The sequence below is a fragment of the Ranitomeya variabilis genome, chromosome 5 (genome assembly GCF_051348905.1).
Source record: "Ranitomeya variabilis isolate aRanVar5 chromosome 5, aRanVar5.hap1, whole genome shotgun sequence".
In the NCBI taxonomy this organism is placed as follows: domain Eukaryota; kingdom Metazoa; phylum Chordata; class Amphibia; order Anura; family Dendrobatidae; genus Ranitomeya; species Ranitomeya variabilis.
This window is the reverse complement of record NC_135236.1, coordinates 21,399,189-21,422,861: the sequence shown is the minus strand read 5'-3', so window position 1 is coordinate 21,422,861 and position 23,673 is coordinate 21,399,189. Positions and strand designations below refer to the sequence as shown.

The 23,673-nt window shown below is 44.4% G+C and overlaps 1 protein-coding gene across 3 annotated transcripts in view; it reads left to right on the top strand.

Moving 5' to 3' along the window:
- Positions 1-3,661: 3,661 nt before the first annotated feature.
- Positions 3,662-23,673, top strand: part of LOC143773251 (NACHT, LRR and PYD domains-containing protein 1a-like) — a 183,434-nt gene continuing 163,422 nt past the window's right edge. Inside the window, exon 1 of one of the 3 annotated variants that reach the window (XM_077260742.1) lies at positions 3,662-3,908. The gene's annotated coding sequence lies outside the window, so the exon portion shown is untranslated. Of the gene's footprint in view, positions 3,909-8,423; positions 8,496-23,673 lie in introns of those variants that run through there. The other 2 variants (XM_077260744.1, XM_077260743.1) reach the window with 2 other exon arrangements.

The following is a 23,673-nucleotide window of genomic DNA, read 5'->3' as shown; positions in this document are numbered from 1 at the left end:
CTGAAAAACCCTCCTGACCTGCTGAACATGAGACTCCCAGTCCTCAGAAAAAATCAAAATATCGTCCAAATACACAATCATAAATTTATCCAGATATTCACGGAAAATATCATGCATAAAGGACTGAAAAACTGAAGGCGCATTAGAAAGGCCGAAAGGCATTACTAAATACTCAAAGTGGCCCTCAGGCGTATTAAATGCGGTTTTCCACTCATCCCCTTGCTTAATTCGCACCAAATTATACGCCCCACGGAGATCAATCTTGGAGAACCACTTAGCCCCCCTTATGCGAGCAAACAAATCAGTAAGCAGCGGCAACGGATACTGATATTTGACAGTAATTTTATTCAGGAGTCGATAATCAATACAAGGCCTCAGCGAGCCATCCTTTTTAGAGACAAAGAAAAACCCAGCTCCTAAAGGTGATGAAGGACGAATATGTCCATTTTCCAGGGACTCCTTAACATACTCTCGCATGGCAGCATGCTCAGGTACAGATAGGTTAAACAAACGACCCTTTGGAAATTTACTGCCTGGAATCAGATCTATGGCGCAATCACACTCTCTGTGGGGAGGGAGAGAACCAATTTTAGGCTCTTCAAAAATATCCCCAAAATCCGACAAAAATGCCGGAATCTCAGAGGGAATAGATGACGAGATAGGAACCAAAGGTATGTCCCCATGAGCCCCCCGACATCCCCAGCTTAACACAGACATAGTTTTCCAGTCCAGTACTGGGTTATGAGATTGTAACCATGGTAATCCAAGCACTAAAACATCATGTAAATTATACAACACGAGGAAGCGAATCATCTCCTGATGGTCTGGAGTCATACGCATAGTCACTTGCGTCCAGAACTGTGGTCTATTACAAGCCAGAGGTGTAGAATCAATACCCTTCAGAGGTATAGGAACTTCCAGAGGCTCCAAATCAAACCCACAGCGCCTGGCGAAGGACCAATCCATGAGACTCAGAGCGGCGCCAGAGTCCACATAGGCATCCACGGTAATAACTGATAATGAACAAATCAGAGTTACAGACAGAAGAAATTTAGACTGTAAAGTGCCAATAGAAACAGACTTGTCAACCTTCCTAGTACGTTTAGAGCATGCTGATATAACATGCGCGGAATCACCACAGTAGAAGCACAAGCCATTTTTGCGCCTATAATTCTGCCGCTCGCTTTTTGACAGAATTCTGTCACATTGCATTTTCTCTGGCGTCCCTTCAGAAGATACCGCCAAATGGTGCACGGGTTTGCGCTCCCGCAAACGCCGATCAATCTGAATCGCCATTGTCATGGACTCATTCAGACCTGTGGGCGTAGGAAACCCCACCATGACATCCTTAACGGCATCAGAAAGGCCCTCTCTGAAATTTGCCGCTAGGGCACACTCATTCCACTGAGTAAGCACAGACCATTTACGAAATTTTTGGCAGTATATCTCAGCTTCATCTTGCCCTTGAGACAGGGCTATTAAAGCTTTTTCAGCTTGAATCTCCAAATTAGGTTCCTCATACAGCAACCCTAAAGCCAGAAAAAACGCATCCACATTGAGCAACGCAGGATCCCCTGGTGTCAATGAAAATGCCCAATTTTGAGGGTCACCTTGCAGCAAAGAAATCACAATCTTAACCTGCTGAACAGGATCTCCAGAGGAGTGAGGTCTGAGAGAAAGGAATAATTTACAATTACATTTGAAATTCAGAAACCGAGATCTATCTCCGGAAAATACCTCTGGTGTAGGAATCTTAGGTTCAGAAATAGGAGTACGTATAACATAATCTTGTAAATTCTGAACCTTCGTAGCAAGATTATTTAAACCTGCAGCCAAACTCTGAGGGTCCATCCTTAAACTGGAGAGATCAGAGCCATTCAAGGATTAGAAGGAGAGAAAGGCAAGGCAGTAAATAGAGCAGAAATACAACTGAGCCAACTAAGTAGCAAACAAGAGAGGGAAAAAAAAAATCTACAGACTTCTTTTACTCTCCTTTCTTCTGCCAATTACTTTAACAGTGGCCGGTCATACTGTCATGATTCCCCAATGGCATGGGAACATCAGAAACACAAAAATAACAGACTAGCTCTCGGGTGATGGAAACTCAAGCTGACCGTGACCTAAATCTACCACACAACTAACAGTAGCCAGGAAGCATTCCTACGGCTGCCTAGATGCCATGCGCCAGCCGGAGAACTAACTACGCCTGGAAGAGGAAGGAACAGACCTGGCTTACCTCTAGTGAAATTCCCCAAAGATGATAGTAGCCCCCACATATATTAACGGTAAGTTCAGAGGAAAAGACATACACAGTATGAAGGTAGATTTAGCAAAGCGAGGTCCACTTACTAGATAGAGGAAGGATACAAAAGAGGACTTCACGGTCAGCTGAAAAACCCTTTCAAAAACCCATCCTGAAATTACTTTAAGACTCCTGTGTCAACTCATCACACAGGAGTGGCAATTTCAGTCCACAAGAGCTTCCAGTAACAGAAAATGACAAAACTGTAAACTGGACAAAAAAATACAAAACAAAAGGACAAGAGTCCACTTAGCTGATCAGCAGACTAGTAGCAGGAACATGCAACTGAATGACTCAGGTTACAATGATGACCGGCAAGGAAGTGACTGGAGAGCAAGGCTAAATAGGGAACTCCCAAAACTGATGGAAGCAGGTGAGCTGAGGCAGAAAAGCACACACAAGTCTCCAGTACCACCAGCCACCACCAGGGGAGCCCAAAAAGCGGATCACAACACTTAGTATATAGTGTACTCCCTTATTATGTATAACATCGTTCTTAGTTACATAGTTTCCTCTTATATTATGTATAACCCCGTCCCTTATTATATACCATCCTCTCTAGTTATATGTGGCGCCATCCCTTATTATATAGCTTCATCTGCTGTTATGTAGAGTGCTGTCTCTTACATAGTGTATTCCTATTATTTTTGTTATTCACAGTGCCCTCTATTACATAATCCCCTCTCTTGTTAGATATAAAATGACTGCTGATGGGCCAGTTGGTGACAAGACGACCAGTCCATCAGCTCCTCCATTAGAAAAGAAGTTTTCCTATGCTCCATCATCTGTCATTGCATTATATATGTCAGGAGGAGGAATGAGCTATCAGGAGGAGGAGTGAGCTGTCAGGAGGAGGAATGAGCTGTCAGGAGGAGGAATGAGCTGTCAGGAGGAGGAATGAGCTGTCAGGAGGAGGAATGAGCTATCAGGAAGAGGAGTGAGCTGTCAGGAGGAGGAATGAGCTGTCAGGAGGAGGAATGAGCTGTCAGGAGGAGGAATGAGCTGTCAGGAGGAGGAATGAGCTATCAGGAAGAGGAGTGAGCTGTCAGGAGGAAGAATGAGCTATCAGGAGGAGGAGTTAGCTATCAGGAGGAGGAGTTAGCTATCAGGAGGAGGAGTTAGCTGTCAGGAGGAAAAATGAGCTATCAGGAAGAGGAGTGAGCTGTCAGGAGGAAGAATGAGCTATCAGGAGGAGGAGTTAGCTATCAGGAGGAGGAGTTAGCTATCAGGAGGAGGAGTTAGCTATCAGGAGGAGGAGTTAGCTGTCAGGAGGAGGAATGAGCTATCAGGAGGAAGAGTTAGCTGTCAGGAAGAGGAGTGAGCTGTGAAAAGGAGGAGTGAGCTGTCAGGAGGAGGAATGAGCTGTCAGGAGGAAGAGTTAGCTGTCAGGAGGAGGAATGAGCTATCAGGAAGAGGAGTGAGCTGTCAGGAGGAGGAATCAGCTATCAGGAGGATTCAGCAAACAGCAACTACCCGGTAGGAAGGGTTCTTGAACACTTATTTAAAGAAGGAGCATTTCACATGAAAAGACGGTAATACAAGACCTGGACCATAAATTGTTACGTGACTCCTCTCTCCCTGCTCACTGGACTGGTGCAATAAAAAGGTAACTGGAGACGTTTCATCTGACTTTCTTCTTATTAAAGTCAAAACGGTGCAAAGCAGTTGAAATATATTTTACTTTCACTTTTGATTTCTACAATTTTTATTTTCCTCCACATGGAGGAAACTTTTACTTTATGCAGAGCATATTTCAGAAAAGAGAAAATGGGAGTAAAATATCTAAACTCTCTGGATAATTGTTTGCTGCATTGTGACAATTTCATTATCAAAAACTTTTCACACATTTGTATTTCTCTGATCCTGGTATTGTAATCGAGTATGTCATATTCATAATATGAATAGCATAAACATTGGAGCTGTATCTGCGCCATTATCAGTGAGTGACAGCTGTAACACAACAGTGACGTGTGACTGCAAGAGCCAGAATTAGAATTATCTCATATTTTAGTCTTATCACCGGCAGAGGCAGCTGAGGGCTCTGATATAGGAGAACGCACATCAGGCAGCGCTAACGTCATGGATAATCTCACAGATCGAAAAGCGTGAAATACTAAGACTTCCAAAACTTTCTATCAAGGGTAAAGTTATCCCAACTTATGATCTCTGTGTATCTATTAGAAATGCCTCCTCACTTGAGATCACAAAATTAGTGTAAGATTAATTTTATTCACATTTCATATTACGACAAATTCAGAATTTTTAGTAATTCGTTTTATGATAATACCACAAAATATCTACTGCCTGGCTGCCATTTTGCTGATTTGCAAACAGTGTATTGAAAAAATATTCATACCCTGTGAACTTTTCCTCATTTTATTATACTACATCCAAAAAACTTAAATGTACTTTTTATTTTATTTATAAAACTGATATTTATCAACCAGTTAAACCCTACCCTTGCTTTATTTTTTTCTCCTCAGCTTTTGTTTGCAGTGATTTTATATGGTACATCAACACAAAGTATCAAGTATTTGTGAAGTGTAAAGTAAATAATACAAGGTTTTTTAATTATTTTAACAATGTTAATCTGAAAATTGTGATATACATTTGTATTCAGCCCCTGTAGTTGTACACCTTATAAAAACCCTGAGTGCCCAAAAATCACATAATTAGTAAATTGCATCCGACTGTCTGTGGTTTATTCTTAGATTAACTACCGCTGTTCTGTGATGGCCTGAGAGGTTTCAGAACATTAGGAATCAAACATCAAGAAACACAAGGAACCCACCAGACAGGTCAGAGATAAGGTTGTGGGGAAGAGTAAAGCAGGGTTAGGTTATAAACAAATAGCTCAAGTGCTGAACATCTCATGGTGCACTGCTCAATACATCCTCCAAAAATGGAAGAAATATGGCACAACTGCAAACCTACCAAGACATGACCATCCACCTAAACTGACATCCCAAGCAAAAAGAGCGCTGTTAGAGAATTAGACTCCTATTTTTGGCATTCATTGTAGCCTATAGCCCCCTCATGGATTTGTCTGAATCCTATTTTAGGGGGATTTAGGCAGAACCCCTGAACGTGCTGCAGAAACACAGTGTGAACAGGCCTTTATAAACTATTGTATGGAATAGTGAAATCTACTATACTACTCCAAACTACCCCAAATATACCAGTCAGATACAAACAGACCAGAAGACACCTTTTTTAATGCATTACATGTCAATTCTTTCAACTTTTTTGCAGCAGAATTTCCCTATTCAAAGAAATATGAAACAATAATGCAAGTAAAAACAAAACACTGCAATAACACTCACTAAACACATAAAAATGCACATACTGTGCTCAGCCTTTTTCCTGCAAGCACTCTGGATTTTGAGGCAAAGCAAGCTGCAGCAAAAACGAGGTGTTTGAACACAGCCTAAAGGGGTTTTCTAAGAATTAAAAAAAAGCATATTAGTGATAAATCCCCAGCGGCTCCCGCACCGATGCTCTGGTGGTCTTTGCCAGTCTTGGCACTTGGCTGTAGTGATCTTGTGGCTTAACCTTCTGTTATAGCTGCAAAATCAATAATGACTCGCAGGGACACTAGTGAATTGGTTTTGAAGCCAAAGAGGATTTAGTTGAGTAGTTTGGGGGAATATGACTTTTTTTCAACAGCTTTTTTATTCTATTCTTTTGGAGTTAGGATGTACAAAAAGAAGCAATTCTGCCAATGTTTTCTGTTCTTTGACTGTTACAGTGTTGTTAGTGGAATATTCAGGATTGGGGGGTCCACTTTAAATTTCACCCAGGGTACAAATTTCTCTAAAATTGGCCCTGCATGCAGAGAATGAGAATCTATGAGACTATCTAAAACGAAGTCAAGTTCATGGCTGCTACTAGATCACTCTGTTCTGTCCATGTTCATTACCATTTCTACACTGGCCAGGAAGCAAGATGTCATGATTCCTCTGCTCAGAGTGTCTGGGACTCTGTGATGGACAGCTCTGTCATCCTATCCTGTGCTGGGGTGTGTTGAGCTGTCAGTGCTTTGATTGATCTATCTGACTGGTAGGTGCAGAGATTTCCACAGGTGCTCCATGTTCTTGGTAAATGCCCTGCTATTTAGATGAGCTGTCTGGCTCAGATCATTGCCAGTCAAAAGCTTGTTCTAAGCTTGTGCTCTCTGGTGTGTTCACCTGTACCCTGTGGTGTAAGATCTGATCGTCTTCTGCTGCTGACATTTGGACCATGGTCAGACTGCCCATTTGTTGTTGCCCCTTTGAATCTGATATTCCGTTGCTTACCTCTGGACTGTTTTCAGACTACCCGTTTGTCATTGCCCCTTTGCATTTGATATTCCGCTGCTGACCTTTGGACTGTGTTCAGACTATCCGTTTGTTATTGCCCCTGTGCTTATCTGCTTTTTCTCTGGTATTCTGACCCTGGCAGGTGACCTGACTTACGACTTTGTATTCTCCTTTGGTTTACTCCGTGCTCTTTTACTATTGATTCCAGAACTTCTGACTGTGCTGATTCACGGCCTAGCCATGGGTTGTGACTAGTGTCACACACGATTTACTGTATATTATTATTATTATTATTAATATTACGCTATTTATTTCATGGAGCTTTACATGTGAAAAGGGTACACGTAATAAAAACGAGTACAGTAATCTTAAACAAAAATTGCAACTAGTACAAGAGGAGAGAGGACCCTGCCCATGAGGTTATAAAACATGAGTTTTGCTGGATTACTTTAAGAAACTGTTGGATAATTTGTTTCTTGCTTGTCACGGTGTTTCATGTAGTAGCCATATCATTATTATTATTTAAATCCACCATTATCTTGATTGTATGAAGCTAGGGGGTCTCTGATCTTCCTCTTTGATTTGCTCTTTCTATTCTTTCGACCATGATGTCTTTCTTCAGTGCATCCACTCATCGATTGATGTGTCCAAAGTAGGCAAGTTGTAGATTGGTGATCCTTGCTTTGAGTGATATGTCTGGCTTGATTTGTTTCAAAATAGTTTTGTTTGTTCTTCTTGCCATCCATAGTATTGATAACATTTTTATCAAGCACCACATTTTGGTGACCTTGCTTCTTTTTTCTTGTTTTTTATTGTCCAAGTTTAGCCTCCATATTTTAGTACAGAAATAACAGACAATGTATGAGCTGTGTGTTCATTGCCAGTGAAATGTTCCTTGATTTGAAAATCCAGTCCAGTGACTAAATTGTTGATTTGCCCGTAGATATTCTCCTATTGACATCTGCTGCCATCACTGCATTTTGAGTGATGATTGATCCAAATAGGTTGAAATACTTTACAGCTTCCAGTTCGTCATCATCAATCTCAAATATGTCCGGGTCATAACTGGCAGTAGTCATTGTTTTTGTATCCTTTGTGTTGAATAGAAATCCCATATTTGAACTTTTCTTCTTGACTCTACAACATTTGCCCTTCATTCCCTCTATGCTTGTTGCTGTCAATGTTTTATCATCGGCGTATTTAACACTATTGATGGTTTGTCCAACAATTTTGATTCCTTCTTCATTTGTGGCAAATCCAGCCTTCCTGAAAATAGCTTATGAATATAAATTGAAGAGAAATGGTGACAGGATGCAGCCTTGTCTGACTCCTTGATCTACTGTGAACCATACTGTGTCACTATGTTCTGTTCGGAATGTTGATTCTTGGTCAATGTAAGGGCTCCTAATGAGACTGATCAGATGGTTCAGCATATCTATATCTTTCATGGTATTCCAAAGCTTCTGGTGATCAACACAGTTGAAGGCATTGCTGTAAATGAAGAAACAAAAATTGTTGAATTTTTTGGAGTTTTTCATTATCCAACTACTATTAGAAAATACATCTCTTGTTCCTCTGCCTTTTCTTACTCCTGCCTGCTCCTCTGGCAGTTCTTTGAAAGGGTGTATCTAGGTTTTCCACCACCCAGAGCAAGAATTGCTTGTCGCTCCCTCCCTCTCATATAGTTTGAGAAATCATCATGTGACCACTCATTCATATGCGATTTGCTCACTTACAGCAACATGTAGATGAGCTGCTCTTCCTAATCATTGTTCAGTGAAATACTGAGGGAAGCAGGAAGAAAAGCTAGTTGTCACATGACCGTAAGTATGAAAATTGTATGAGTGAAGTGGCTATGTGATGACTTCTGGAATCAGTATAAAGAGCTGAAACCAGTGAGTATATTACATTACAGTGAGGTTGTTACATGCTGTTAATTAAATTCTATGTTTAGGTTTGTGATGAAAATCTGCAAGCACCTTTGCCGACTGCAGGCTTCTGAATTCTCACAGTGCATGATTGCACACTTTTAGGATTCTCCTCTGCCAGAGTCAAGAGTGCACCATCCCGTGAGAACAAGTATGCGATTTGCTTACTTCTGATCACATTCCGCCTAGAGGTGTTTGACCTTGCTCTATTCATTTTCAATGAGCAAGGCCATGTATATCTAGTTGGCACGTAACCGCATGTATGCAAAGTGCATACTTGCGATTTCATGACCTCCCCCTCTCACTGCCGGCACCAGAGAAACCTGACAGTGTGCAGTGTTCATTCTGTGAGAATTTAGATGTCTACTTCGAAATGTGTCGATAATAAAACCTGAGTAATTCAGTTCCTTACATCCTGGATCCATTCATCATTCTTCCAGCAATGTTGAAAATACACACAAGTTTCTTCATTATTACAATTGAAATTCACTGAAAAAAGGACAGAAAATTAGCACAGGTGAAAAATACTGAAAACAAGCCACTTACTAACCCACTAAACATCCATGGAGCTGCTCCTAGTATTCTAATAGCACACAGGTCTTCATAGGGTATCATTCCCATCATTTAATGAGCTGCACCTCTATACATAGAGCAACATTATCAGCGCCCCTTCTCATTGCATCAGGTGGGCGGCCAGTACCATATGTGCACCCATAAGCCAGACGCCCCATATTACCCAGCCACCACTGGAAAGACCTGGACTGAACCCTGAAAACCTGTGTGCAAATAGAATACTAGGCAGCCACCCGACGGATGTTTTCAGTCATTTGAACCTGTCCCGCCTTTATCATGCGACACCTGCTGCATAATGTTTGTGCTTTTGTGTCTGGGCATGGTTTTGCAAGTATGACTGTTTTTTCTTTTTTTGCAGGGTGCAGGCAAGGTCTTTCCCATGGTGGCTGGGTAATGTGGGGTGTCTGACCTGTGGGTGCACATGTGATATTGGCCGCCCGCCTGATGTAATAGAAGGAGCATTGGTAATAGGCTGCTATACAGATAGAGGTGCATCTCATGTAATGGTGTGAAGGACACCCTCTGCAGACCTGGTGCAATTAAAATACTAGGCAGACAACTGACTGATGTTTGGTGGGTTAGGACGTGGTTGATTTCAGTATTTTGTACATGTGCTGCCATTACCTTTATCATGGGGGACCTGCTGCATCCTGTTTTCATTTGTGCCTGGACGTGGTATTGCAAGTTTTGCGGCTTTTTCTCTTTTAGTGATGTTATTATTCCTATTTTACCTGCCAACCTATGGATCTGCAGCAGCTGTGTACTTAAAAACTGTTGTGTGTCACATAAATGTATCAGGTTCCCTTTATAAATATTTTCTTTGATATTGGTAAAGACCCTATTGCGATTTTTTGCTCCTGCACAACAGTCACTTAGAGTGACTGCAGACCTTAGCCATGATTAAGGCTTGTTGCTGAAACGCGTCGGTTCATCTGTGTGGGCTCTCTGCATTGTTACCTACACTGGATGTATGATTTTAATGGACTAATTAAAAGCTAAGTTTTTTTTACTTTAAAGTTATGCTTTTCGTCGCTGGAGACCAATTTCTCTTTTTGCCTTTCTTTTCTTCATTCAGATTTCTTCATCTTATCCAGATTTTCACAGTTAAGGCTCATTTCCACATGCGAGGCACACGTCCGTATCTCGCATGTGGAAACCAAGCTGTGGAGCCGGCACTCCAGAGCGGAGCGTGCGGCCGCATTGGAACACATGGAGCTGCACAGCTCTGCTCCTGAGTGCCGGCGCCAGAGCTTGGTTTCCACACGCGAGACACGGACGTGTTTCTCGCATGTGGAAATGAGCCCTTACAGCTCGTCTCTGCAAACAGTCGTCTTATCTAATCTTCTACAGCACATTCCTACACAATAACTTAAAAATGTTAGTGTCATTATAATGCTCCTGCAGCGCCCCAGAGTCCTGGTTGCTGCAGTACTGACACTCCGCCGCTATGGGGAGCTATGGTACGTCTGATGGCACTGAAGGAGTTCATCTGACCAGGTATCACAGACACCAATACATTTCACAGTCTGGCCTCCAGGGGGAGCTAAGGGCACTATGTATTAGGCCACTCCTCACAGTCTGGTAAAACTGGGGGTTAGATAGGAAGTTAGGAGAGAAGCTGACTGGGTTGGAACCAGGCAACACCTTGTGGCAGAGGGTGCTGCAGGGGAAGATTCAGAGGGGTCCCTGTCAGGGGTGCGATCCTGACAGAGGCCTAGCGAACAGAGAGAACGTTACGGGACCGTGCCTGCACGATATAGCGGCGGTGCCCCAAGAAAGGATAAGAAGCGAGATTTATTGTGCTGAGTGAGAAACGAGATCAACGGAACAAGGAAAATACCAGTAGGAGTCGTGCTGTAAGACCGAGGCAACATCCTATTGAGGCGCATAACCGGTGGCCGGAACGCCGAGGAAGTATAGAGCTCCAGGCCAAACTTCAAACTTACGGCAGGACAGTCAGTTAGAGGCGAGCTGTCTCACACAGACCCAGGAAGACACAGGGGGGTAACAACAGGAGAGGGGTGACGATAGAGCCCAGGAAGAACCTCCGAGCCTCCCCGTCATACGGGTGCGTCCTAACCGTAAGATCAGGGGGACGTAGAAGAACATCAGAATTGAGTTGTGAGGGAACACGAGAAACAGACACAACAGTTGTGGGGTACTATCCCGTAAGCACAGCAGGGGAGGACCACAACACACAAGCGCTAGCAGGTAGGCACAGATTTCCACCTGCAAAGGAAACTCTGGAGGTGCCATCGGACCGGCCGGACTTGCGCAGTCTGGTAAACCGTATTCCGGACTGAGGACCCAGAAGCCTTCAGTAAAGAGGTAAAGAGACTGCAACCTGGTGTCCTCGTTATTTACTGCACCGCACCACCACGACCATCCACTCCTATTATTTGAGCGCCCCTCAGCAGGGTCACGGACCGGGCCTAGCCGCCGTGACAACCCCCAGAGCAGAGACTCAGAGGCCCGGTACCGGGTACCCCTCGGCCCTGCGGCAGTGGGGGCGCTGCACTCCTACATAAACATATCTGCCCTACACTGACCTCCTGCATAAATTATTGCTACTCATTGTGTTCCCTGCACAAAATATGACCCACACTCTGTCCTCTCACACTGTGCCCCTATAATGCCCAGTCTCTCCACTGTGCCCCCTCATCACACTCCCCCTTCTCGACATGCTGTCCCCTCCTTTCATCTCACACTTTCCCCATCTCTAGAATACCCCCACACTACTCAATATCAATTCTGTGCCCATTTTTCTCCCCGATTCTGGCTCCTCCTGTGATTTCCCTCAATTGTGAGAATCTGTTTAGTTTGTTACTATCCACAATTTTCTTGTGGTGTTCTGGCTGCTGGTCTTTTTCCTCTGGTGCTGGGTTTGTCTTGGGTCAAGTGTTTGTTTCACTCTTTATTAACCAGCACCTGCCTCCCAGTCCTTGCTGGACAACAGTGTTAATCTGCTTGAGCTCTAGCTTGGTGCTTTGCTTTGTCTTCTGTGTGTGTTATTTGTGCAGTACTGGGACCTCTGGTTCTGCTAGCCTTAGTTTCTGTTTTCAGTTGGTTTCTGCAGCCTTCTCTGTGTTTTCTATTAAGGAGGTGACCCATTTTTGTACCCCGTCCTTAGATCTTTTAGGGACCCCCTTCCCTCTATCTATAGGTCTTCGCTTGAGATTAACCTAGGATCGTCAGTGGGTCTATTCGCAAAAAATGGGTCACCCATTCCATCATAGGGTTTCAGCCTAGTCATAGTGCAGGGTCAGTTTCCCCCCTTCTACCTTAGTCCTGTGTTGCAGTTTCATAAGTTTGTCCAGCCAGAAAGAAGTATTAAAAAAAATCCCTCCCGGATTTCTGCAATATGAACAGCATTCAAGGTCTTGCTCAACGCCTGCAAGGCTTAACATTGAAAGTTGCCACCTTACAATAGGAAGTGAGTAATTGCCCTGGAATCCGCTCTGAAGAAACTAAGGTGGGTTTGCCTGAATGTTTTTCTGGTAAACGGCAGGATTTTTTTTCGTTTAAAAATGCATGTTTACTTTATTTTCGGCTTAGACCCAGGTCTTCAGGGGCTGAATTACAGCGCGTGGGAATTATGTCGTTATTGCGAGGTGAGCCGCAAGTTTGGGCATTTTCATTGCGTCCGGATGACCCTTGTTTGATGTCAGTAGAAGTGTTTTTTTCTGCTATGTGGGAATTATATGATGATCCTGATCGGGTCACTACAGCCGAGGAAGAACTCAGACAGCTGAAAAAGGGTTCTGGCGATGCTGAGAGATATTGTACCCAGTTCACACGATGGTCTGCAGGAGTCAATTGGAATGATCCAGCAATCAGAAGTCAGTTTTTAGCAGTTTTGAATGACAGGGTTAAAGATTTACTCAGTGCATATCCTGCACCTGCTACACTTGAAGCTGCTATGCAGTTAGCTATCCGGGTGGATAGAAGATTGAGCGATAGACAGAATGAGGAGAAGGTTTCAATTTTGCTGGAACCAGTCTCTCAGGAGAGCCCCTTTGACAGCGGAGAACCGATGCAACTTGGGGCAATGTCCTCTCGTTCCCAGAAAAGAGAGAGAAGGTTCTCTCAGGAGCTATGCCTTTATTGTGGTAAGGCTGACCATTTTATTAAGCAATGTGAAGGACGCATAAGCAAGGAAAAGAGAAAAAAAGGTCAATCAGAGTAACCCTCCCGTTGCATTTTTACGGTCTGCAGGAGTTTCTTTCTCTGGTAGTTCTACCTGTCGTGGTCATTTGATTGATTTTCAAGTGATGGTGGACTGTGGTTCAGCACTTAATTTGATTGATCAACAATTTCTAGAAAAGTATAAGGTTGATTCTCTACCTTTAACAAACCCTTTTCCTGTAGTGGTGCTTAGTGATGAGTGAATGTGCTCGCCACTACTCGTTACTCGCCCGAGTATCAGTGTACTTGGTGTACTTGCCGAGAGCCGAGCATTTCCGGGATTATTTGGCGGTAACTGGTGTCTCCACTCAGCATTTTTGGTGGATTTAGAGACCCAATCATGCTGCTGGGATTGTCTGCCAGGCCATGAAACGCTGCAGCCATCTTTGTTGTGGTAGTGCAGTGATTGGCTTGGCCGCACAGCATCATCCCGAGTATAAAAGACCTGGCGCCGCCCTGCTCACCGCATTCTGCTCCGGATTCAGCAAGAGTAGGGAGAGCTGCTGCCGAGACAGGGTCAGAATCGTGGTTTTTATAGTAGTGTATGTCTGCAACTGTTAAATCCACAACTCCTGAGAAACCAATAGTCCTTTTAGGGCTAATTCGTGGGTCCCGATATTGCAGCGCTAGGTAGGCAGGGCACAGCATATCCACATCAGTGCAAGGCCTGTAGGCACTGTATGTGTGTACATAGCTTCCACAGCATCTCTCCCCAAACTCCATAACTGTCTGATGCTGCTGCAGATTCTTTACTATATACTTAGTTGCATTTTTTTTCCCAAAAATTCACCCCCCCAAAAAAAATATACAGTCCGTTCTGTCCGACTGATGCCTGTTTAAAAATCATAGTTTGTCAGGCATACGTAGCATAGTTGTGTGTGCTAGCATTGTGCCACCATTGTTTTTTTTTTTTGTTTAAATTCACCTCATATATCTGCAGTGGCATAGTGACTGGACATGTGATTAATGGACGATATGTATCGCAGAGGTGGGTGGCCCTGTGATGGAAGCCTGTGTATGTTTTGCTCAAGCAGATCTACTGCTGAGGGATTTGTTTACATTAGGAAGGCTTCCAGGTGATTGGAGAGATGGGTGAGTTCAGTCACCTACAAACCCACCCAAAGAGGCGTGTTTGAACATGTAAGATGGTTTTGTGTGTAAGGACCTGTGGTGATGTCACGCTCACCTGACTGGCCATGTGACAGGTACCTGGGTGTGGTTACACCTTTGTAAAGGAGGTGTGTGTAGCACATGGTGAGAGTGTTTGGAAGTCTGTCAGGGTGGACACACTTCCAGGTATCCTGGCTGGACACTGCAGAGTGGCCTGTGTGTTGGACGGTTCTATGTGGGGACGGACATCCTGAACAACACACAGAGACCATCTTTAGGCTGGAGAGCCTACGTGCTGGACATAGCACAGTCTGTGTGCCCACAGACCTGAGAGAGCGGAGCTCCACTATGGACTTTGAGGATGCATCTGTGTGATGTAAGACTGTTTACCTGTTGTTCCTGTTGCAATGTGGTTTATGGAGCAATAAACCTGTGAACTTTTAAGGAAACGTGTCTCCTGAGTGTCACCCATCGCACCTGAGCAAGTACAACCCCTACAATGCATACTCCAAGTTTGTGCATTGTAGGCCGGTTCACCACTTTTTTTGCTGTCTGTTACTCTACATATATACAGCACTATTTTGCATTCAGAAACTACAGGCCACTTATTTGGTAGTGTGATATTTCTGTGACAGGCCCCATATATCTGCATGCTCAAAGTTTGGGCATAGTAGGCCAGTTTACTACTTTTTTGATGTCTTTTACTTTACTTAAATAAAGCAATATTTTGCATTCAGAAACTTACAGGCCACATATTTGGCAGTGTGATATTTCAATGACAGGCCTCCTATATCTGCGTGCTCAAAGTTTTGGCATTTTAGGTCGTTTTGCCACTGTTTTTGCTGTCTGTTACTCTACTGATATGCAGCACTATTTTGCATAATATTAAATTCACAAAAATGCCCCCCAAAATTGAATACAGTCTGTTATGTCAGGCTGAGGCCTGTCTGGTGTTTGTGTTTGAAAAATCATAGATTTGCAGGCATATTGATCAGATATTATTTCGCTCCTAATAAATACATTTGTGTTGAGCTTTTAAAATAGTGCCGTTGTCCATTTAAAATGGGCAAGGGACGAGGAAGTGGACGAGATGCTCATGGTGCATGCAGAGGACGAGGCCGTGGCCAAGGTGAAAGTAGGCCAAAACAAAGACCCACATCTTCTTGCTCGACCTTCCTGTCCCTGTTTCTAGGGGACCGCAGCACACAACTATTGAAGCCAGAGCAGTGTGAAATGGTTGTTGGTTGGATAGCAGATAATGCTTCCAGTCACTTAGCCACCACCACCAACACCATGTCTTCCACATGATCAAGTCTGAGTAGCCGTGAGTGTGGCCCGGATATTTTTTACCCTGATCCTCCCTCCTCCCACCATGCCGAGTGCCCTGACACAGTTGATCCCACACTTGGACACTCCGAAGAGCTGATCAGTTTTCCATTTCAAGATTCCTGACTCTCAGCCGGTCAACCTGAAGAGTTGACAGCTGAGATCGCATGTAGAGATGCCAAAAGTTTTGACCAGCCCCAGTCACATAAAGGCAATGGTGGGAAAGTGTCAGAAGAGAAGGACAATGATGAGACACAATTGCCAGAAAGTCAGGAGAAGGAGCAGGGTGTGGATGTGGAAGACGAGGTGGTGGATGACTATGTGACTGACTCAACCTGGCAGGAAGACATGCAGAGTGAGGACAACAGCACAAATGGGGAAGAAGGCATATCCCCCCAACAGCAAGGAAGAAGCCGTGTGGTGGCCATAGACAGAAGGCGTACATCCATTCCCCGTAACACCAACATGAGTGAAGTTGCCATTCCAACTGTTAGATCTTCCCGAGTCTGGTTATTTTTCAAAGACTCTGCCCATAACCCCAAACAGGCCATTTGCAGCACCTGCCATGCCCACATCAGCAGGGGTAGCAAAACAACCAGCCTGACCACCACCAGCATGATCAGGCACATGGCAGCAAAGCACCAGACTTTGTGGGCCGAATCCCATGCTCCAGGATCACTGTCTGCAGATCACACCACTGCTTCGTCCTCTGTTTTGCGTAGAAGCCAATCCCCAGTACACCGTGCATGTGAAGATGCCTCTAGCCCTGCACCTGTTGTTGCCCCCAGTGAAGTAGCACCATCATCAAGCCCGTCCATGTCCTTGTTCCAGCACAGCCTTCAGTTGTCTGTGCCCCAGTCTTTGGAAGGCCACATTCCTAAAATTCAAATATTTCTCTTCTGCTTGCGCTAGAAATGCTGCCTTTTAGGCTCGTTCAGACCGAAGCTTTCCGCAACCTGATTGCTGCAGCAATTCCAAGGTACTTGGTCCCCAGTCGCCACTATTTCTCCCAGTGTGCCGTACCAGCATTACCCCAGCATGTGTCCCACAACATTACCCGTGCCCTCAGCAATACTGTTACAGGGAAAGTCCACCTAACCACGGACACGTGGACAAGTGCTTGTGGGCAGGGACGGCACATCTCACTGACGGCACACTGGGTTAACATAGTGGAAGCCGAGACCCAGTCGGACCTTGGGATGGAATACATCCTCCCCTTGCTGAGGATTGCTGGTCCTATGTCAATCAGGGTTGCCTCCCACAGTCTACAGCTCCTGCACCTCTTCCTCCTCTTCATCCTCCATCTCTAAAATCAACACATCAGTCAGAAGCTGAAAGCACTGCATCACTGCCTCAGTCAAGCGGCAACAGGCTGTGCTGAAGCTTATCTGCATAGGTGACAAACTGCACAATGCTGAAGAATTGTGGACAGCGCTGAAAGAGCAGTCAGATATTTGGATGACACCGCTGAACCTACAGCCAGGCACGGTCGTGTGTGACAATAGCCATAACCTGGTGGCGGCTCTGAGGCAAGATGAGCTCACACATGTACCTTTCTTGGCCCATGTGCTTAACCTCGTGGTTCAACGTTTTCTGAAAAGCTACCCGGATCTGCAAGTGAAAGTACGCCATCTGTCTGCCCTTTTTATTAAGTCAGCTACAGCTTCAGCCACCCTTGCTGTGCTTCAGCATCGTTTGCAGCTTCCAGCTCACTGACTGGTGTGTGTGATGTCCCCACACATTGGAGCTCTACGCTGCATATGTTGGTAAGGATTTGCGAGCAGAAAAGGGCAGTTGTTGACTACCAAAATAAACAAGGCCGTTGACATTCAGTTCAGACTCCACACAAAAGACCTCAGGAGTGGACATGGATGTCAGACATATGTACCATCCTCCAAAACTCCAAGATGGTGAGCGGCGATGATGCCATAATTAGCATCACCATCCCACTTCTCAGCATTCTGAAAACCTCTCTGATCACAATTAAAGAGGATGCATTGCAGGCAGAGCATGAGGACATGGAGCAAGGAACCATACAGGGGGATTACACTCAGCCCAGCCTCATATCTTCTCAATGTGGATTGTTAGGCAAAAAGGAGGAGTAGGAGGAGGAGGAAGAACAGGAGCTACTTTCATTCGCTATAGATGTACTACAAGCACAGCTGTCATACTGTCTGTCCAGCATGGATGGCCTGAAGACAGGGATGAGGAGGATGAGGAGGACGGCATGGTCAGCCATCCTATTGGTGAGGACATGGAAGTCTTGCCTGTTAGTAGTCTGGCAAGCATGGCTGACTTTTATGTTGCGCTGCATTTCACGTGACCCTCGCATTATAAAAATTTTGGGTGACACATTACTGGTTGGTGACACTTCTAGACCCATGCTACAAGGATAACTTGAAATCTCTACTGCCAGAGGCAGAGAGGTGTGCTAGAATGTTGCAGTACCAAAGGGCCCTTGTAGCACAATTACATAGAAAATTCCCATGTGAGAACGCTGGCAGCAGACTTCAGAGTTTATTGTACAACCAAGGAGTCCAAGTGAGAGAGACAGAAGAAAAATCCAGCTCAGGCAGGGGAACAATGGCATAGTTCTGGGACAGTTTTCTCAGACCCTGCCCTTGTGTCGGTACAGAGGCAAGGGGTGCAGTCACAGGAAGTGCAATGTTTGGGAAGATGGTGAGGGAGTACCTTGCAGATCGTACAAATGTCCTCCGTCATTCCTCTGTGCCTTTTAATTATTGGGTATCCAAGCTGGACACGTGGCATGAACTGGCTCTCTACACCATGGAGATCTTGGCATGCCCTGCTGCTAGCGTTCTGTGAGAGTGGGTTTTTAGTGCCGCAGGTGGAATTATAACAGATAAGCGCATCCACCTGTCAAATGAAACTGCTGATAGGCTGACTTTTATAAAAAAACAAGGGCTGGATTGAGAAAAACTTCTGTACACCACCAAGTAAAAACAGCGAAACATAACCTCAAATACATTCTCTGTTTTGGGAGGTGTATTCTCATTCACCTCTTCACAATCACACATAGGTATATGCTTCCAGATTTGGTCTGTTTGTTCTTATCATCCTCCTTATCCTCATCCTCATCATCCAGAACCACTAGATGACCAGGGTGAACGTGCTCTGTACTGTTATAGGCCAGTGAATTTTGGGCAAGGGAGCTGTGATGGCACTAATTTATTTAGTATAAAAAGGACCCCACATTGGGGAATTGGGTATTACATTGCTTTGGGCCTACTTCTTAACTCTGTCTCCTGGAATGTCTCCTTTAACTGCCACTAGATCACCAGGGTTAACGTGCTCTTTACTGTTATTCGACACTGAATTTTGGGCATGGGGCTTATCATGGCACTAGTTTATTTATTAGAAAAGGACCCCCCATTGAGGAATTGTTTGTCAGCTCCCTATTTCTTAACTCTGTCTCCTGCATTGTCCTTTAACTGCGACTAGAGGACCTGGGTGAACGTGCTCTGTATGGTGAATTTTGGGCATGGGGGCTTTGATAGCACTATTTTGTTTAGTAAAAAAAGGACCCCACATTAGGGAGCTGTTTGTCGGCTCTTGCCCTCCATTTCAAGTCTCAGCCCTATATTGGGCCACCCACACCCCTATATTGGGCCTACTTCTAACTCTGTTTCCTGCAATGTCTCTTCCTTATCTCTGACGACATGACCTGGGTAAATGTGTTCTGTACTTTTTTAGGCCTCAGAATTTTGAGAAAGGGGGGCTGTGATGGCAATAGTATATTTTTAAAAATGGTACCCCCTATTGGTGAAACCACATCCTTGTTGGAAAACACTTCACAACATTTGTGTACCGAGCTCACTTGAAAAGCTCTTTTTTGTGTTGCCTGGTTGCTCACATTGGACACAATGCACTTTATATAAATTTGATACAGCAATGCTGTTAGTTTGGCTCAGCAGTTCATTACAAATATTTCTTTGTCGACTTTATTAGTTTCTCTCCTTGACAGCCATAACTTTGGCTGCCTCAAATGTACAAATTGCGAATGTATAAATGGCATATATACAAATGGTGATTTGGAATCCAGATAAAATACTGTACACCGAATGCATTCAGACAATCACATAGCTGCATTTCTTGTAACAGATGTGACAGACAATGCTCATAGTGACACAATCTTGAGAAATGTTTGTTTATTCACTTTACAAACAGTTCTAAGCCTCTATACATTTGCTGTTTGTAATTGTAACACATTAAAGTTTACTGAAACTCTGCCTGCGGTGGTTTGATCTAAATCCTTGTGGCTTTTATTTTCTAGGTGTTTATGGGCCCTCGTCTAACTCCATGATATCTCAGTTTCATACAACTTTGAAAGCTGACCATTTGAAGGGCTGGGAGAAACTAGAGTTACTGCATAGTGTAAATCACTATATAAGACCAGAGAAACATGACTAAGACAGATGCTAAAACTGGGGTACCTGTACATGTACAGTGTGCTGATACCTGCATAATTGGGGATGCCCATGCAGTGTAGGTAATCTCCCAGGGGTTCTCTGTCTTGTGTTGCTTCTCTGATATTCCAGATGGATGATGCTTAAAAGCCTCTTGTGGATAATGTATGCATATTGTATGTAGTTAATCTTTATATACGTAATCACTATATGTATTTAATCCTTATATGTACTTATTAACCTTTGTATGTTAACATATACAAAAGTGCACACACTCACACTATTCAAACATACTATTCCTTGAATTTGTAGTTTGCAATAAAATTGAATTGTATTGCACGTATTAGCCTTATTTAAAGCTGTATCTGAACCTTAGTGTTAAAAACATGGCAAATAAAATAGCCAAATTATCCTGTAAATTCTGAAAGAGGGAATTATCATACCATTAAAGAATACAAGTGGATTTTAATGGGCCCATCCAGTATGTGGGTTCAAAGGCTTATTGGGGTGCATATGAATTGGTAGCAGGGCAGGCCCTGCATTCAATGCAACATTTTTTCAGGAGGCCATCCTGGACATCTTATGAAAGGGGTATTGGGGTGCGTAGTAAATCTTGGCAGCCCATCCACTCAAAGCATAGGCTTCAACAGCTTAGGAGACCCACTGTTTCATAATGGCACTTTAAGAAGATTAATGCCATCTGATGCACCAGTAAAAATATGCCCTGTGCCTTTAAGAGTCCCTCTTTCATAAATGAAACAAGATGGGTCTGCTTATGTGTCCCACACTACATGGCCAGCTAGGGTTGTTACATGTTACAATAACATTTCCCAGTGAATGCATTTGTAGTGCTTGAAAGCAATGTTAAAGTTGAAAAACGCTTCAAAAACGCTGCGTCTGAACTAAGCCTAAGTGTGGGAGGAAATTTTCAGTCTGGGGTTAATTATTTGGCCTTACAGGCAAGTCATTAACCTGCAAAGGATGTACCTTAACATATTTCCCAGCAAAATCCGTTTTGGTTTCGTTTTAGTGGTTTTTTGTGGTACTGGGAAAAATGGCATGAATCTCAGAAAAAATTGTTTAAAGATGTGAACTGGGAGTCAGGAATGCTTACAGGGGTGATCCACATGATGTTCCTGTGTCATTTGAGCAGTGTTTCCATGATTTTCAGACATTTTTAGACCTTAAAAGGACCCCCGGGGGGATCGAGACTTACATTGGGTTTGTTGTTCTGGCCGAGTACCCGAGTATACCAATCTGCTTGACCCGAACAACGAGCACCCGAGCATTTTAGTGCTCGCTCATCACTAATAACACTCCTCTAGAGCATGGGTGCGTTTCTCGAAAGGTCACCGGGTTTCCACTCACTGTGAATATGGAACACCAGGAATCTTTAGATTTGTTTGTACTTGATAAATTGCCTTTTCCAGTTGTCCTGGGGTTACACTGGTTAAAATGAACAATCCTGTACTGGGCTGGTCGTCAAGTACAATAAGATCCTGGAGTCAGGAGTGTTATGGGAAATGTTGTGATGTACACATTGCTTCTGTTGTGAAAAGTGAGCTACCTGAAGCCATTCAGGAATTCTGGAAAGTATTTTCAGAAGTGCAGTCACAAGCTCTACCACCTTATAGAGATTATGATTGTGCAATTGAGTTCGTACCAGGTGCTACTCTCCCTAAGAGTTGTTTATTTAATCGGACGATTACCGAGAGGGACCCCTTAAAGGAATACCTGCACACTAGACTTGCTGCAGGTCATATAAGACCCTCTAAGTCCCTTGTGGCAGTGGGTTTCTGTTTTTTTTTTTTTTTTAAAGATGGGGATCTTAGGCCGTGTCTGGATTTCAGAGAGATTAATAAGATCACTATGTGCAATATTTACCCCTTGCCATTAATTCCGGATTTGTTTAACCAATTAGTTGGAGCCAAGTGGTTCTCCAAGATCGATCTCCGTGGGGCATATAATTTGCTGTGGGTAAAAGAAGGCAATGAATGGAAGAGGTCATTTTGAGTGTCTGGTGATGCCGTCAGCCTTATAAATGCTCCAGCATACTTTCAAAATCTCATTAACAACATTCTGAGGCCGTTGATCGGTAGGAGTGTTATTGTATATTTGGATGATATTTTGATCTACTCACCCCATCTGGAGTCGCATTGGCAGAGAGTCTGCGAGGTTCTGCAGATTCTGGGAGAAAACACACTCTTTGCTAAACTGGAGAAATGCAAGATTGCGGTACAGAGAATTAGTTTTTTGGGGTACTTTATATCCAGTGATGGTTTTGAGATGGACCCAGTGATGGTTTTGAGATGGACCCAGTGAAGGTTCAGGCGGTATTAGAGTAGTCTAGACCTGAATGCTTGAAGTCGATTCAGAGATTCTTGGGGTTTGTTAATTATTATAGAAAATTCATAAAGAATTTTTCCCTTCCCGACCCATGACGCCTATGCGGCGTCATGGAATGATCGCATCCCTGCAGATCGGGTGAAAGGGTTAATTCCTATTTTACCCGATCTGCAGGGAGAGGGGGAGTTGTACTTCAGCCTAGGGGGGGTGGCTTTGCCCCCACGTGGCTACGATCGCTCTGATTGGCTGTTGAAAGTGCAACAGCCAATCAGAGCAATTTGCAATATTTCACCTATGAAAATGGTGAAATATTGCAATCCAGCCATGGCCGATGCTGCAATAGCATCTGCCATGGCTGGAAATCATGTACTGGTAGATGGCGGGCGCATGCTCAGTACGCCCGCCGAATCTGCAGGCTGGCAGATTCATTACAGGTACATTTTGATCGCTGTGGTAGGTTCTACCACAGCGATCAAAATAAAAAAATAATAAATAAACCCCCCCCTTTATCACCCCCATAGGTAGGGACAATAATAAAATAAAGAAAATATTTTTTTTTCTTTTTCCACTAGGGTTAGGGTTAGAACTAGGGGTAGGGTTAGGGGTAGGGTTAGGGTTACGGGTAGGGTTAGGGTTAGGGGTAGGGTTATGGCATGTGCACACAGAGCGGCTCGGCCGCGGATCCGCAGCGGATCCGCAGCGGATCGGCCGCGGATCGGCCGCGGATCGGCAGCGGATCGGCAGCGGATCGGCCGCGGATCGGCAGCGGATCCGCAGCGGATCGGCCGCGGATCCGCAGCGGATCGGCCGCGGATCCGCAGCGGATCCGCAGCGGATTGGCCGTGGATCCGCAGCGGATCGGCCGCGGATCCGCAGCGGATCCGCAGCGGATTGGCCGCGGATCTGCAGCGGATTGGCCGCGGATCTGCAGCGGATTGGCCGCGGATCCACAGCGGATTGGCAGCGGATTGGCCGCGGATCCGCAGCGGATTGGCCGCTGCGAATTCGAAGCAGTTTTCCATCAGGTTTACAGTACCATGTACACCTAAGGAAAACCAAATCTGCTGTGCCCATGGTGCGGAAAATTCCGTGCAGAAACGCTGCATTGTATTTTCCGCAGCATGTCAATTCTTTGTGCGGATTCCGCAGCGTTTTACACCTGTTCCTCAATAGGAATC